The sequence below is a fragment of the Scyliorhinus canicula genome, chromosome 2, assembly GCF_902713615.1.
Source record: "Scyliorhinus canicula chromosome 2, sScyCan1.1, whole genome shotgun sequence".
In the NCBI taxonomy this organism is placed as follows: domain Eukaryota; kingdom Metazoa; phylum Chordata; class Chondrichthyes; order Carcharhiniformes; family Scyliorhinidae; genus Scyliorhinus; species Scyliorhinus canicula.
This window is the reverse complement of record NC_052147.1, coordinates 60,712,459-60,729,368: the sequence shown is the minus strand read 5'-3', so window position 1 is coordinate 60,729,368 and position 16,910 is coordinate 60,712,459. Positions and strand designations below refer to the sequence as shown.

At 49.9% G+C, this 16,910-nt stretch overlaps 1 long non-coding RNA gene across 1 annotated transcript in view; it reads left to right on the top strand.

Annotated features, from left to right (window-relative positions):
• The window catches only part of LOC119954422, a 99,284-nt gene that overhangs the window by 59,471 nt on the left and 22,903 nt on the right, over positions 1-16,910 (top strand). The window lies entirely within an intron of this gene.

The following is a 16,910-nucleotide window of genomic DNA, read 5'->3' as shown; positions in this document are numbered from 1 at the left end:
ACCCGTGAAACCATCTGAAGCCTATCTGACCTACACTATTTGACACAATAAATTGTGTAAAGGCTTGGGAATAGTTGCTAGTTAGGGGCAAACCTTCCATAAAGTTTAATAAGTCCAAAAATGAACAAAGTTGAGTTACGTTTTGAGGTGCAGGTGCCTCAGTTATGGCTTTTACTTTTGAGGGTGATTTATGCTGTCTCTTTGTATCTATTACATGCCCCAGAAGATTTATCCTTCTGTACTCGTCTATAATCTTCTAGTCTCTGGAGTGTAGCATCTAAATTTTGAAGATGCTCTTCTTTATTCTTTCCCGTAAATAAGATGTCGTCTAAGGAGCACTGGATTCCTTCTAGTCTGTTTAGAATTTGTTCCATGGCAGGTTGGAACAACACAGTGATGCCAAATGGAAGTCTTTTATATCTAAATAACCCTTTGTGTGTCACAATTGTCAAATATTGTTGCAAATCTGGATGCACATTTATCTGGAAATAAGCTTGACAAAGGTCAATTTTACTGAAATGCTGGCCTCCAGCCAACCCTGCAAACCATTAATCAATTAAAGGCAGAGGTACTGCTCTGCACACAGCACTGGATTGATGGTGACTTTAAAATCACCACATGTTTGTCAGATCATGGGTACTATGGGTTTGGCCTAATCACTTTGTGGACCCTTGCCTTGACCAGCTTCTCTAATTCTGCCTTGACTTAGGCCAGATGGTGTATGGCACTAACCAGCATTTAAGCATCTTGCTTGGCTTTCATCCTTAATCTTTAGCTTGACTGAGATCTTTCATGCGCCCCATCTCTCACTGAAAGACCATGGCCTGTTTGTTTAAAATCTTCAATTCCTGTGGCGGCCGTGAGCTGAACGGTCTACATGAAAGGTCGCTCTCTCCTAGAAAAATCTCATTAGACATTTTTAACCCATCAAACAGGCACCAAAAGCACAAAAAAATTCCCCAGTGTAACCCCACTCACTATCCAACCGATTGAGATGCCAGCAAACCAGCAGCCAGGTCGCAAGGCCAGCAAGAGGAAAGGTAGGAAGACCCCAACTCCAGAACAGGGGGACCTGCATAGTGACCCAGTCCTGATTACCAGCCCCGGCCCAATAGTCAACAGAGAAGCTAATGGATTTTATCTCCACTGAGCTCCAAAAGCTCAGGGGAATTATGAAAGAGGACCCCATGTCAGCAATTAAGTTGGCAATAGAGGCTGTGCAGACACCCATAAAGGGAACAGTAGACAGAATGGAGCGGAGACTGAAGGACCAGGAAGAGATGGTGCACGTCCTGGAGAAAGCAGCCACTGACTAGGACAAGCGGATTATCTCGCTCGAAGTTGAGGTGCAAAGTTAGTGGGAACCCAGAAGGTGCTAACGGGGAAGTGGGATGGCTAAAGGGGACCAAGACAAAGGACCCGGTGGCAGAATCTTCCAATCATCGAGCTACTGGGGGGGAGCAATGGGTAGAAACCTGAGGGAAGTTATTTCGAAGATGCTCGGAAAACTGGTCTGGGAGGAGGATTTCATCAGATCCCCAGAGGTGGACCAAACCCACAGGTTGCTCCGACAAAAACCCAAGTCAGGGGAACCACACGGGCACTAATAGGAAAATTTCACAAATTCCAGGACAAGGAGCGGGTTCTGAGGTGGGTGAGGATCTTGCAGCGCTTGGGTGGGAAGGACACACCACTCGCACAGATCAGGACGTTGGAGCCAACCTGGCCAAGCGCTGGGCGGAGTTTAACGGGGCCAAAACTGCACTGTTTAAAAGCAAGGTGCAATTCGGCATGTTGTACCCGGCAAGACTATGGGTCACATACAACAATTAAGAACACTATTTCAACACGCCAGAGGAAGCAAATGTGTTCATGCAAAAGAATGGATTGGGAAGAAGCAGTGAGGAATAATTAAGAACAATGCAGACTTACACAAGCTGGGCTGGGGGAGTGGTGGGGCATGACACAACTGTGCTTGGGATATGGTTGGGAGGGGGGGGTGGGGAGGTGGAAATCAGACAGGTTGGAAACAGAAAGATCCATTTCCAGGGGGGAGCCAGCACAACAGTGAGCAGGTTGGTGTATGGGAGTGAAAAGAGGGAGGGATCCATGGCGCATCTCCTGAAAGGGGAGAAGTGTCTTGGCAGGAAAGGAGGGGACAAGTGAGCAAGCCAACAGGGAGAGGAGGGCGGGGCAATAGGCAAGGGTGGGGGGGGAAAGTGCATGAGCAGAGAGACTCGGGGGTGAAGGTTGGGCAATAGATGGGGGAATGGAGGTGGAATGTAGAATGCTGGTTACAACAGATAACACGTGTAGACGTATGGAAAGAGGAAGGTGATGGTGGCCAAGTTGGATGGTCCACAATAATAATAATAATCTTTATTGTCACACGTAGGCTTACATTAACACTTCAATGAAGTTACTGTGACAATCCCCTAGTCGCCACATTCCAGCGCCTGTTCGGGTATACGGAGGGAGAATTCAGAATGTCCAAATTACCTAACAGCACGTCTTTCAATACTTGTGGGAGGAAACTGGAGCACCCGGAAGAAACCCACGCAGACACGAGGAGAACGTGCAGACTTCCCACAGACAGTGACCCAAGCCGGTGATCAAACCTGGAACCCTGGTGCTGCAAAGCAACAGTGCTAACAACTGTGCTGCCCAAATAAAGGAAAACCCGGGCATGTTGGAACTCGTCCACAAGGTAAGTATGGCTGACCAAAGGAAGGCGGGGGACAGAAACCCTCCCCCATCAGAATAGTCACCTGAACGTGAGAGTACTTAACAGACCAGTGAAAAGGACCAGAATCTTCGTCCATCTAAAAAGCTCAACGTAGTCTCTCTTCAGCAGATATATCTCAGAGAGAGGAACTGACTGATGGTAAGGAAAAGTTGGATGGGACAGACATACTAGAAATGCTTCGACACAAGGGCAAGGAGGGCTGGTGATGCTGCTTAACAAAAGGACAGCCTTTAAAGCAACTAACTCAGTGACAGACCCAGGGAGATGATACATAATGGCTAGCGGGACCCTAGAAGGGGCCCCGGTGGTACTTGTAAATGGATACACCCCAAACTGGGACGACACTGTGTTCATTAAAGATTAAACGTGGCAAAGATCTCTGACTTTGACTCCCACCAACTTATTTTGGGTGAGATTTCAGCTGTGTGCAGAACCCGAAGGCAGACAGGTCCAGCCCCAGATTGGGGCAAAATCAAGAATGGCAAGAGAACTAAACACCTTCATGAAGCAGATGGGGGGGGGGGGGGGGGGAGTGTGTGGGGGGGGGGGGGGGGGGGCAGATGCGGGGTTGAGGTGTATAGGTGGGGGTTCAATCACCCGGCGGAGAAAGAGTTTTCCTTCTTCTCCCATGTCCGCAAAGCTTATTCCTATATAGACTTCTTTGTAGTGGGTAAGTTGGTGCTTTCAAAGGTGGTAGGAGCGAAATACACCACAATAGTAATAAGGGCCATGCACCGCACTAAGTGGATGTGAGGTTGGAGGCAGGTTGGGCCCATACTACTCATGGAGGCTGGACACAGCTCTCCTCGCTGACAAGGCACTCTGGGAAAAAAATGTCACAGCCATTGACGGGTATGTAACCGGCAATCAAAATGGGGACCACCCTCCACATTCTGGGAGGCACTGAAGGCAGTGATTAGGGGGAAAATAATAGCAGACAGAGCGATCAACAAAAGGGAGGAGCCAGGCAGCGGCTGATCGACTCCATGTTGGAAGTGGATCAGCGGTACCCCACAGCCCCAACCGTGGAGTGACTAGCAGAGAGGGAATACACTACAATTGGAATTTGACCTGCTCTCCACTGGGAAAGAAGTGAACCAGGTCCGCCAAACACGGGGAACATTTTATGAGCACGGGAACAAGGTAGCCGCCTACTTATAGCAGGGGCAGCAGGGTAGCATGGTGGTTAGCATAAATGCTTCACAGCTCCAGGGTCCCAGGTTCGATTCCCGGCTGGGTCACTGTCTGTGTGGAGTCTGCACGTCCTCCCCCTGTGTGGGTGGGTTTCCTCCGGGTGCTCCGGTTTCCTCCCACAGTCCAAAGATGTGCGGGTTAGGTGGATTGGCCATGCTAAATTGCCCGTAGTGTCCTACAAAAAGTAAGGTTAAGGGGGGGTTGTTGGGTTACGGGTATAGGGTGGATACGTGGGTTTGAGTAGGGTGATCATGGCTCGGCACAACATTGAGGGCCGAAGGGCCTGTTCTGTGCTGTACTGTTCTATGTTCTATGTTCTATGTACTGGCACACCAGCTAAGGAAGCAGATGGCCACAAGAGAAATAACACAGAAAAGAGACGTTAATGATAGGATGGTCACGGCCCCGGATCAGATCAATGGGGCATTGGCAATTTTCTACCGGGGAATGTACAGCTCCGGGCCCTGGGAGGGGGACTAGAAGATGAAACAGTTCCTGGACTGGCTGAACATACTGGCTCTTGGGGAGGAAAAGAGATAGGGACTAGAAGCACTGTTAGGATTGGAGGAGGTCATAGAATGCATGAATGCCATTCAGTCAGGGAAGGCACTGGAACCGAATGGGTTCCTGCTGGACTTCTATAAGAGGTTCACGGCAGCATTGGCCCCATACTTGCAGGAGATGTGCAATGGCTGCTGTTGAGGGGGATCCTGCCAACTACGCTAGCACAGGCCTCAATCGCACTGATCAACAAGAAAGACAAGGACGTGACGGAATGTGAGTCATACAGACCTATCCCACTCATGTCCACTGATGCCAAAGTTCTGACAAAGGCTCTGGCAAGGCAACTGGAGAGTTTCTTGCCAGAAGTAACTGCGGAAGATCAGACTGGGTTTGTCAAGGGCAGATAGCTTACGGCGAGGATCAGACGCCTGCTGAACATGTTCATGACCTCACTCGGGGAGGAGACACCAGAAGTGATCATCTTCATAGACGCAGAGAGGGCCTTTGACATTGTAGAATGGAAGTTCCTCATGGAGGTACTGCAACGATTCCATTTCAGGCTAGTATTCACCTTGTGGGTGAAACTGCAGCACAGCGTTCCCATGGCAAGCTTACAGGTGAACACCACCAGCTCAGGCTATTTCCGGCTGTGCAGAGGCACAAGGCAGGGATACTCATTGTCCCCACTGCTATTCATTCTGGCAATCGAGCTACTGGCTCACATCAGCGAAGGAATGGAGAGGCATTCAGAGGGAAGACAGAGAGCACAGGGTCTCACTCTATGCGGATCTGCTCCTCTAAGTCTCGAACCCCTTTAACCAGCATGAGAAAGACAATGGAACTTCTAAATGAGCCTTCTCGGGATACAGACTAAACCTGAGTAGGAGCAAAATCTTCTCGGTTACCATCCAAGAGGAGGAGCAGAGCTGGGAACGCTGCCGTTCAAACTGGGGTTCAAACTAAGTTCAGGTACCTGGGGATCCAGATAGCCCACAACTGCACATTGGTGGAGGGGGTGCAGAGAGAGCTGCGGAGTTGGAACTCCCTCCCGCTCTCCCTGACAGCAAGAGTCCAGACGATGAAAATGAACGTGTTGTCAAAGTTCCTCTTCAAATTCAGATCGCTCCCGATTTTCATCCCAAAAGACTTCTTCACTGTGGTAGTGTGGCTAGAGGTACTACAGTACCTGGGGGTGTGAGCTACCATTGGTGGAGAAGGCTCGCTGTTCATTGGCCCAAGTGTTTGCATTTCATTGGTCGGGACGTAAGGTAGCTCCGCCCAATGAGGCGGAGTATAAGAACCCGTGTTCCCAGCCGCCAACCTTCTTTCTGTACTCGAGCTGCTGGTGAAACATTTTGATGATTAAAGCCTTCAATTCGGACTACTCCTTCGTTTCAATAGTTATTGATCGCACATCAATTTAATCATCAAGTTTTTAAAGGATGGAGCTCTGCATCAAGCTGGAGTGTCTACGACTCAGCCCCCATGAGCTAACGCAGCAGCTACATGCAAGCACTGGCTAGCTTGTTTTAATAGCTACCTCAGCACGGCGGAAAACGTACCGGTGAGGGAGCAGAAGCTACACATCCTCCACTCATGCGTCGGCACCGCCATCTACACGCTCATCGAGGACACGTCCGACTACGACTCTGCCATGGAACTGCTTAAAGGACACTTCATCCGGCCGGTAAATCGAGTTGATGCTCGGCACTTGCTGGCTTCGAGGCAGCAGATCTCCGGTGAGTCGTTAGACGATTTTTACCTTGCACTCCTTGTACTGGGGAGGAACTGCGGCTGCCCGCAAGTTTTGGCTAGTGAACACACCGAACTCTTAATCCTAGACGCCTTTGTTACGGGTATGCAGTCCCCACAAATCCGCCAGAGACTGTTAGAGAAGGAGACTTTGAGCCTCACGGAGGCACGGGCCCTCGCAAACTCTCTAGATGTTGCGAACAGAAACGCCCGTTCATACGCCCCCGACCACGCGGGGGCCCCCTGGGCAGCGTGGAATTCAGCTTCCCCTTCCCCATACAGACTCTGAATCGCCTCAGGCCTGTGCTGTGTGACGCCCTGGAAACTCCGCTGGGCCCCGTTGCTAGTTTGTGGACAAGCAAAATACCCCCGACACGTTGCCCAGCCCGATCGGCGACGTGCAAGGGCTGCCGGAAGAAGAGCCACTTTCTGTCCGTTTGCCAGCCAAGGCGGTCACTGCGGTCCCGGGCAGCAACTGCGGGACATCGCCCCGTCTCTCTCCAAGGGCCCCGTGCGACCTTCTCTGTCCCCATCCCCCAACGCCACATGCGGCCTCCGGGCGCCGCCATCTTGTGTCTCCGACGCCACGTGTGGGGGTCGGGCGCCACCATTTTGTCCATCCCCGCCATGTGCGACCAGTGGGCGCCGCCATCTTGGATCATCTCCGAGGACCCCGGCATGAGTGACTACGCACCGCCCGATGACGACTCCGTTCTAATGCCACGACTCGCTTCAGTCACCTTGGACCAGTCTCGACCCCGCATCCTCTCTACGGCGACAACGAAGGTCCTGCTCAACGGGCGCGAAACGTCCTGCCTGCTGGACTCTGGGAGCACGGAGAGGTTCGTACACCCTACCATGGTAAGACGCTGCACTCTCCCTGTCTATCCCGTAAAGCAAAAAATCGCCCTGGCCTCTGGCTCCCATTCGGTTGAGGTCACGGGGTATTGTACAGCGGACCTCATGGTCCAGGGGAGGGAGTTAAAAAATTACAGACTCTACATCCTCCCCCACCTCTGCGCGACCGCACTCCTGGGGTTAGACCTCCAGTGTAACCTCCAGAGCCTAACATTTAAATTCGGCGGCCCTATACCTCCCCTCACTGTCTGCAGCCTCGCGACCCTCAAGGTCGATCCCCCGTCCTTGTTTGCAAACCTCACCCCGGATTGAAAACCTGTCGCCACCAGGAGCAGACGATACAGTGCCCAGGACTGGGTCTTCATCAGGTCCGAGGTCCAACGGCTTATGGAGGAAGGGGTCATCGAGGCTAGTAACAGCCCCTGGCGAGCACAAGTTGTGGTGGTAAAGACCGGGGAGAAGAATAGGATGGTCATAGACTACAGTCAGACCATCAACAGGTTTACGCAGCTGGACGCGCACCCTCTCCCCCGTATATCCGACTTGATCAACAGGATCGCACAGTACAAGGTCTTCTCCACGGTAGACCTGAAGTCGGCCTCCCACCAGCTCCCCATCCGCGCGAGCGATCGCAAGTACACTGCGTTTGAAGTGGACGGGCGGCTCTACCACTTTTTAAGGGTTCCCTTCGGTGTCACAAACGGGGTCTCGGTCTTCCAACGAGAGATGGACCGAATGGTCGACCGATACGGTTTACGGGCAACCTTCTCGTATCTCGGTAACGTCACCATCTGTGGCCATGATCAGCAGGACCACGACACCAACCTGCGCAAATTCCTCCAAACCGCAAAACTCCTGAATCTGACCTATAACAAAGAAAAATGCGTATTCAGCACCGACCGTCTAGCCATCCTCGGCTACGTAGCGAAATGGAGTGATAGGCCCCGACCCCCCCTTCCCCACTGCTCCAACGCCCTGAAGCGCTGCCTCGGGTTTTTCTCCTATTACGCTCAGTGGGTCCCCAACTATGCTGACAAAGCCCGTCCCCTCATCCAAACAACCACTTTTCCCCTGTCGACGGAGGCTCGCCAGGCCTTCAGCCGCATCAAAGCGGATATCGCAAAGGCCACGATACGCGCCATCGACGAGTCCCTCCCCTTCCAGGTCGAGAGCGACACGTCTGACGTAGCTCTGGCAGCCACCCTCAACCAAGCGGGCAGACCCATGGCCTTCTTCTCGCGCACCCTCCATGCTTCCGAAACCCGCCACTCCTCCGCCGAGAAGGAGGCCCAAGCCATAGCAGAAGCTGTGCGGCATTGGAGGCACTACCTGGCCGGCAGGAGGTTCACCCTCCTCAGAGACCAACGGCCGGTGGCCTTCATGTTTGACAATGCTCAGCGAGGCAAGATAAAAAACGACAAGATCTTGTGGTGGAGGATCGAGTTATCCACCGACAACTACGACATCTTGTATCGTCCTGAGAAGCTAAACGAGCCTCCCAATGCCCTGTCCCGTGGTACCTGTGCCAACGCACAAGTGGACCGCCTCCAAGCCCCCCACGAGGACCTCTGCCACCCGGGGGTCACCCGCTTCTTCCATTTCGTGAAGACCCGCAACCTGCCCTACTCCATCGAGGAGGTCAGGACAGTCACCAGAAACTGCCACAACTGCACGGAGTGCAAGCCGCACTTCTACCGCCCCAAAAAAGCGCATCTGATCAAGGCTTCCTGTCTCTTTGAACGCCTCAGTATTGACTTCAAAGGTCCCCTCCCCTCTACCAACCACAACACGTACTTCCTCAACGTGATTGACGAGTAGTCCCGCTTCCCTTTCGCCATCCCCTGCCCCGACATGACCACAACCACCATCATAAAAGCCCTCCACAGCATTTTCTCCCTGTTCGGATCCCCCGCTTACATACACAGTAATAGGGGGTCCTCCTTCATGAGTGACGAACTGCGTCAATTCCTGCTCAGCAAGGGCATTGCCTCAATCAGGACGACCAGTTATAACCCCCGGGGTAACGGACAGGTCGAGAGGGAGAACGGTACAGTCTGGAAAACCGTCCTACTGGCCCTACGGTCCAGAAATCTCCCGGTCTCCCGCTGGCAGGAGGTCCTCCCAGACGCCCTCCACTCCATCCGGTCTCTACTCTGCAGTTCCACAAATCAAACTCCCCACGAACGCCTTCTTGTTTTCCCCAGGAAGTCTTCCTCAGGGACCCTGCTCCCGACCTGGCTGGCAGCCCCCAGGCCCATCCTGCTCCGGAAACACGTGCGGGCGCACAAATCGGACCCGTTGGTCGAGAGGATCCAGCTGCTCCACGCTAACCCGCAATATGCGTATGTGGAGTATCCCGACGGCCGACAAGACACGGTCTCTCTACGGGACCTGGCGCCCGCCGGATCCCCGCCGTCGCCCTCGTCACCAGCCCCACCCACCCCCCCACAGGCTATGGCCGGACCCTCCCAACCGCAACTGCTCCCTGCAGGCGCTCCCCTCCCTGGCCCGCCAACCCCCTCACCTGCGCCGCCTGGAGGACTAGACGCCCCCCCCCCCCCCCCCCCCCCCTCACGGCCTGGCCCTCACCAGCGCCGTCTAGGGGTGTTGAACCCTCCACAAGGACCGGAACATCGCTCCCGGAGTCATGGACGCCCGCATCTCCATCAACATCTCCGACGAAGCTCCGTCGGTTGCAGAGGACGTGCAAGTCCCCCGATCGTCTGATCGAGTCGATATGAACTCTTAATGGACTTTTTTTTCTCTGTCTCTGTAAATAGTTGCCATGTTGATAACACAACTCCTGACCCTGGACATAGTTATGGGCCAGTGGGCAGCTGCCATTGGAGAGAGGTATAGTCCCATATCACTAGTCACACTACCAGTAAATTGTCCCACCCGCACCGGACTACCAGTCATGGCTGGACGCCCAAGCACCCCCCCCCCCCCCCACCCTCAGTTCCTTTCTCAACAAGGGGTGAATGTGGTGGTATGACTGGAGGTACTACGGTACCTGGGAGTGTGAGCTACCATTGGTGGAGAAGGCTCGCTGCTCATTGGCCCAAGTGTTTGTATTTCATTGGTCGGGACGTAAGGTAGCTCCGCCCAATGAGGCGGTGTATAAGAACCCGTGTTCCCAGCAGCCAACCTTCTTTCTGCACTTGAGCTGCTGGAGAAACATCTTGATGATTAAAGCCTTCAATTCAGACTACTCCTTCATTTCAGTAGTTATTGATCGCGCATGATTCACCAAGGTTGATAAGCTAATCATGGCATTGGTGTGGGCTGGAAAGACCCCCAGGAACTGTGAAACTGTCCCACAAAGAGCGCGGCACATGGGCGGCTTGGCTCCGCCGAACATCCTATTCAACGACTGGACAGCAAACACAGAAAGGGACCTATACATAGACGGTCGGATAGCGACTCTGGGGGAGCTAACAAAGAAGTTCCACCTCACGAAAGGGAATGTGCCCGGTACTTATAGCTGCGTGACTCCCTCCGCAATGCTCCCCTAGCTACACGGACACACCGTACTGGACAGACTGCTAGCACCGGACGAATTTGGGGACGGTAAATGCGCCAACATCTTTGGATTACTGTTAAAAAAGGTAAGGCCCCACTGGACGAGACACGAGAAAGATGGGAGGAGGAACCGGACATGGAGATAGGGGGAGGTCTCTGTATTGAGGCATTGCATATGGTGAACTCCACCTCCTCATGTGCAGGGCTGAGCTTAACGCAGCTAGACGTGGTGCACAGGGTGCACCTGACCAGGACACGCATGAGCAGGTTCTTCCCAGAGGTAGAGGACAGTTGCGAGGGGTGTCAGGGGTGTGTTTGTGGGGAGAGGGGCCGACACCCTGGTCTTCGCCTCCCTGATTGTCCAGAGGAGACTCCGGTTTGGATGGAGGTCAGCAGCACCTTCCAAGGCCGCGGACTAGCTGTCCGACCTAGCAGAATTCCTGAAACTGGAGAAAATAAAATTCACCATCAGAGGTTCAGAGAAAGACTTCCATTGCACCTGGAGGCAATTCACCAGCCTCTTCGAGGACCTGCTTCTGAACAGCAACTAGGGTGGAAAGGGGGTGGAGGGTAGAGGGCAAACCGGGGCGGGGAGGCAATGGGGTGGGGGGTTAAGTGGGAGGGGAGAAGGTAGCACCTATAACACAGATATACACCACAACAGGGCACTCGGGCCCTCAAGCAGCGCTACAGAAACACCCCCCAAATGAAGGGCAAAATTCCCCCCGCACCCTCGCCACAGGTGCCATCAGTTTTTTTTTCTGTTTTTTCCAAGCCATAAATTTATCGCACCCATCCCATTCTGCAACGATGGACCACACTTGCAAAATATATATTACAAGTGGATAGTCTCATCACAGTGTCGAGAACAAACCCAGATCTATAATATCTGTAATATTTTTTACAATGGGAAGAGCTTGCAGAAGCACGATGTGCCCTTAAATCTTTAGCGTTACCTCACTTTTTTCAAATAATATATCCCTGAGCTCACTTATTTCCTTCTGAGTTTTGGAGCACCTAAACAATTGTTGCAAGGTACTTATTACTGATAGTGCTGCCTGTACTGTTCCAGATATATCCAGGCAGGGCACATGGCGAGCTTCTTTTCAATGTTGTTTCCTCTGAAATCTGCGTTTAAATTTTGGTTCCTTCGATGACTGCTATCGATATTTGGCACCCCTCCGTTGCCAGCGTCGATGTAGCAAAGTTTTAAGCTTGTTAACCCTTTTTGGATATCGGCGCTCAGATCACTGATTTTTCCATATTTTGTTACTCCTCCGGGCGTTTGTCAGTGTGGTGCTGGCCTCCTCGTTGCCAGTTTTCTTTGTGGTATTTTTAAAGAATAGGCTTGCAGACCACAAAGGTACAAACAAACAAGAGCTTTATTAGAAAGGTGTTTACTCTCGGGCTGTTAGGATAGACTGCCCTTTTGGCTATGCAAACGGCCGATGATGTCATCAATATGTCATGTGACCGGACTCTTAAAGTGATCTTCTTCCAACTAAAACAAACATAAAAACAAACAAAATGCTTAGGGGCAGCACGGTAGCATGGTGGTTAGCATCAATACTTCACAGCTCCAGGGTCCCAGGTTCGATTCCCGGCTGGGTCACTGTCTGTGCGGAGTCTGCACGTCCTTCCCGTGTGTGTGTGGGTTTCCTCCGGGTTCTCCGGTTTCCTCCCACAGTCCAAAGATGTGCGGGTTAGGTGGATTGGCCAGGCTAAATTGCCCTTAGTGTCCTAAAAAATAAGGTTAATGGGGGTTGTTGGGTTACTGGTATAGGGTGGATACGTGGGCTTGAGTAGGGTGATCATTGCTCGGCACAACATCGAGGGCCGAAGGGCCTGTTCTGTGCTGTACTGTTCTAATTCTAAAAAATACACAATAGTGTGGATATGTCCTTCCTGTATGCAAAGGACAGGGGCCGGTGTATGAATATACGTAGCTTATAGCATGCCTAAGTGAGCCAAGCTGCAAGCCCAACTTACAATTTAAATTGGTTTTCAGTGTAATTCTTAGCACAATCAGGATTGTTTAGCAGGTGTTTGCCAATTGTAGAATCGCGTATAATGTTGGACATTTGAGTTTTGTAAAACTCGAGTTCTGCAATACAAAACGACTGAATTTAAATATTGTGAGTAGGTTTCTTGCCGCCGTGCCGACAAAATAGGATGGTTGGGTATTTGGGGGAGAAATGACTGCAGCAGACCTTGTTTGCATTGTAGTACTGTGTGGCTCAGTTTCGATAAAAAATACACCCCAACCAATGAAACTGTTGAATACGCGAAGGCAACTTTTTAAAGTACAAATACAGGCGGCATGGCGGCACAGTGGTTGGCACTTCTGCCTCACGACGCCGAGGACCCTCGTTCGATCCCGGCCCCGGGTCACTGTCTGTGTGGAGTTTTCACATTCTCCCCATGTCTGCGAGGGTCTCACACCCAACCCAAAAACATGTGCAGGGTAGGTGGTTGGCCACACCTAATTGCCCCTTAATTGGAAAAAAATAGAATTGGGTACCTTAATTTAAAAGAAAAGAAAGCATAAATACCCCCTCACCACAACTGCAATACTGGACAGCAGGATGAGGGCCATTCCTGCTGGTTAGTGTTGCTAGGACACAAAGATGTACTCTTACTACACATTCTAAACTCTTGCTGCCCTCATTGCTTCTATCAAAGGGTGTTCGTGAGGTAGACTTTGCTGGATTGACTGGGCCTTTGTAATTTTCGTTGCATATTTTGATGCTGGCTTGTCTGTCCAATTTTATTCCTCAGTTGATTTTTCTGTCGTGGTTTGACACAACTGAATGGCTCACTAGGCCATTTCCGAGGACAGTTAAGAGTGAACTACATTTCTGCGGATCTGGTGTCACCTGTCGGTCAGACTGAATAAAAGATGGCAGAATTCCACCCCTGAAAGACATCAGTGAGCTCGACAGGGTATTGCAACAATCCTAAAACAATCTCATGATCATTATCATAGAGTCTCGCTTTTTATTTCAAATGTATTGATCAATTGATATTAAATTCCCCAGCAGCCCTGGAGAGATTTGAACTCATTGTAATGATATGCAGACAGGGGAAGCACGGGGGCGCAGTGGGCTAGCCCTGTTGCCTCACGGCGCCGAGTCCCAGGCTTGATCCCGGCTCTGGGTCACTGTCCGTGTGGAGTTTGCACGTTCTCCCCGTGTTTGTGTGGGTTTCGCCCCCACAACCCAAAGATCTGCAGGGTAGGTGGATTGGCCATGCTAAATTGGCCCTTAATTGGAAAAAATGAATTGGGTACTCTAAATTTTAAAAAAATGATATGCAGACAGACCTGTAACTAAAGGGTTAATCACAACACCTAGCTGTGGCATGACCACTAGAGGGCATTACAAGACCCACTATATAATACAGCTTCCAAAGGCTCTCCCTCTCTTTCCAGCAGGAGTTACCAGAGAACAGCAGTGTAGCAGAGAGATCGCAGCCTAGACACCACGTGTAGCTTAGATACAGTTTGTACAGTTGTTTATCCTTACTTTATTGCGAGAGTTAGATCAGTGGAGTGTCGAACTCATTTATTAGTTTTATCATTACTTAATAAATTCTTTCAGTTTACTTCGAAGTCTCGAGTGTTCTACAACATCATCTACAGTTAGTAACGTCATATATTACATCAACCCAGTAATATAACAGTCATGCCTTCAGAGGATTCTTCCAGGCTTTTGAATGTCTCCTGACTTAATATCCTTAATGATAGTCTGTCATGTTTTTTTTTACTTTCTCACTGAAAATGCACACATGAAACAAAACACCAAAACAAAATCTGGGTTCCCATGGTGCAGTTAATGTGGTCCACATGGACTTCAGTAAGGCTTTTGACGAGGTCTCACATGGGAGACTGGTCAAGGAGGTAAGAGCCCATGGGGTCCAATATAGTTCAGTGGCAGGAGGCAGAGGGTGTTGGTTGAAGGTCGTTTTTGTGTCCAGCGGTGTACCACAGGAATCAGTGCTGGTCTCTTGCTGTTTGTAGAGTCCATTAATGATTTAGACATGAAAGTAGGAGGTATTATCAGTAAGTTCACAGATGACACAAAAATTGGTGGAATGGTAAATCGTGGGGAGGAAATCGTTAGATTACAGTATGATATAGATAGGCTGGTCAAATGGGCAGAACAGTGGCAAATAGAATTTAACCCTGAAAAGTGTGAGGTGATGTATTTTGGGAGAACGAACAAGGTAAGAGAATACACAGTGATCCCCATGATGCTAGGAAGTACAAAGGCCCAGAGGGACCTTGGAGTGCATATCCATAAATCCCTGGAGAGAGCAGGACAGATTAGGTGGTTAAGAAGGCATATGGAATACTTGCCTTTATTAGCTGGGACAGAATATAAGTGCCAGGGAGGTTATATTGGAGCTGTATAAAACACTCATTAGGCCACAGCTGGAGTAATGTGAGTTATTCAGATCATCACACTATAGGAAGGATGCGGTTGCACTAGAAAGGGTGCAGAGATTCACCAGCAAATTGCCTGGGTTGGAGCCTTCAGCCATGAAGAGAGGCTGGTTGGTCTGGGTTGTTTTCCATGGAGCAGAGGGGGTACCTGATCGAGGTGTACATAGAACATAGAACATAGAACATACAGTGCAGAAGGAGGCCATTTGGCCCATCAAGTCTGCACCGATCCACTTAAGCCCTCACTTCCACCCTATCGCCCTAACCCAATAACCCCTCCTAACCTTTTACGGCACTAAGGGCAATTTAACATGGCCAATCCACCTAAACTGCACGTCTTTGGACTGTGGGAGGAAACTGGAGCACCCGGAGGAAACCCAAGCAGACACGGGGAGAACGTGCAGACTCCACACAGACAGTGACCCAGCGGGGAATCAAACCTGGGACCCTAGCGCTGTGAAGCCACAGTGCTAACCACTATGTTACCGTGCTGCCCAAAATACAAAATTATCAGGGACTTAGATCGGATAGATAGGAAGGAACTAATATGCAGGGGGCATAGATTTAAGATAAGGGGTCGGTGATTTAGAGGGGATTTAAGGAAAAACATTTTCACCCAGAGGGTGGTGGGAATCTGGAACTCACTGCTTGAAAGGGTGGTAGAGGATGGTACCGTTGCAACATTTAAGAAGCACTTAGGTTAGCACTTGAAAGGCCACAGCATACAAGGCGATGGACCAAGCACTGGAAAATGGCATTAGAATAGCTCGGTGTAAACATAATGGGACCTCTTTTTGTGTTCTAAAACTCTGTGAGACTATGAGTAACAGATCAGTCAACAATGAATAAACACAATAAAGCAAAGACAAATACAGTATGGAGCCTTTGAAGGAAGGCAGGAAGGGAAGAAAATTACCGTACCATGTTGGACCTTTTTCTACAAAGCATCCAAATATTTAAAATTACAGTTGCAATCCAAATAACTAAGTCACAGCCCTGGCACACGGTGATGATTTTGTTCAGGAGCGGGGTGACTGAGGGAATTGTAGATTGGTTAAGTAAAACAGGTGAATCGATGTTACCTAATGTATCTGATACTTAGGAGTCACGTAGGAAATATTCACCTTTGCAAAAAATCACAACAGCTTCCTCTCTGCTCGATCTACTCCATTCCTGTTACAACAACAACTCAATGGCTTTTCCAACCACCACTGCTGTGTCAACAATGCGCATGGTGGCCATATTGTGAGAGCCTTATTGCAGGCCTTATGTGTAAACGGTAAATAATGCCTTTATACATTTGCTGAAAAACATGCAAGTTATATTTATATATGTGAGAGGAAAATGGCTTGATGTTGCTTTACAAAATAACGCATAAAATACAATTTACCTCATCCCATCAAATCAAAAAAGGTATCGGTTTTTAAAACTTGCACAATGATGATGAAATTCAGTCTTTAATATCTTTTTCTTTCTGAATCGTGGTTTGTTAGCATCCTTGGCTATTTTTGTCTCAGTTATGTGAGGTAATATCAGTACCATTTGCAAACAAATGTAAATTTTGTTGTTTGAATCAAAATAGCACAATTCTGAGGGATGGGAGGAAGCAGGAAAATTGCAAAAAAAAACCAAGAACAATATTTAAACTTTCTGTTTACAAATATTTATCTGAATATTTATTTTAACATTCTGGTTTATGGAGTATAAGGATAATAGGCATTGCTCCACCGAGATTTAACGAACTACCAGGAGTGTGCATGTCACTCTCTCAACATTCTCTGTTGGAACTCTCTTTTCCGATCTCACACAAACACTTCCTGCTATTCTTATTTCTAAGCCTGACCCCCCGATGATAATGAGATAAAGGATTGGGTCGATCACAGTTGACAA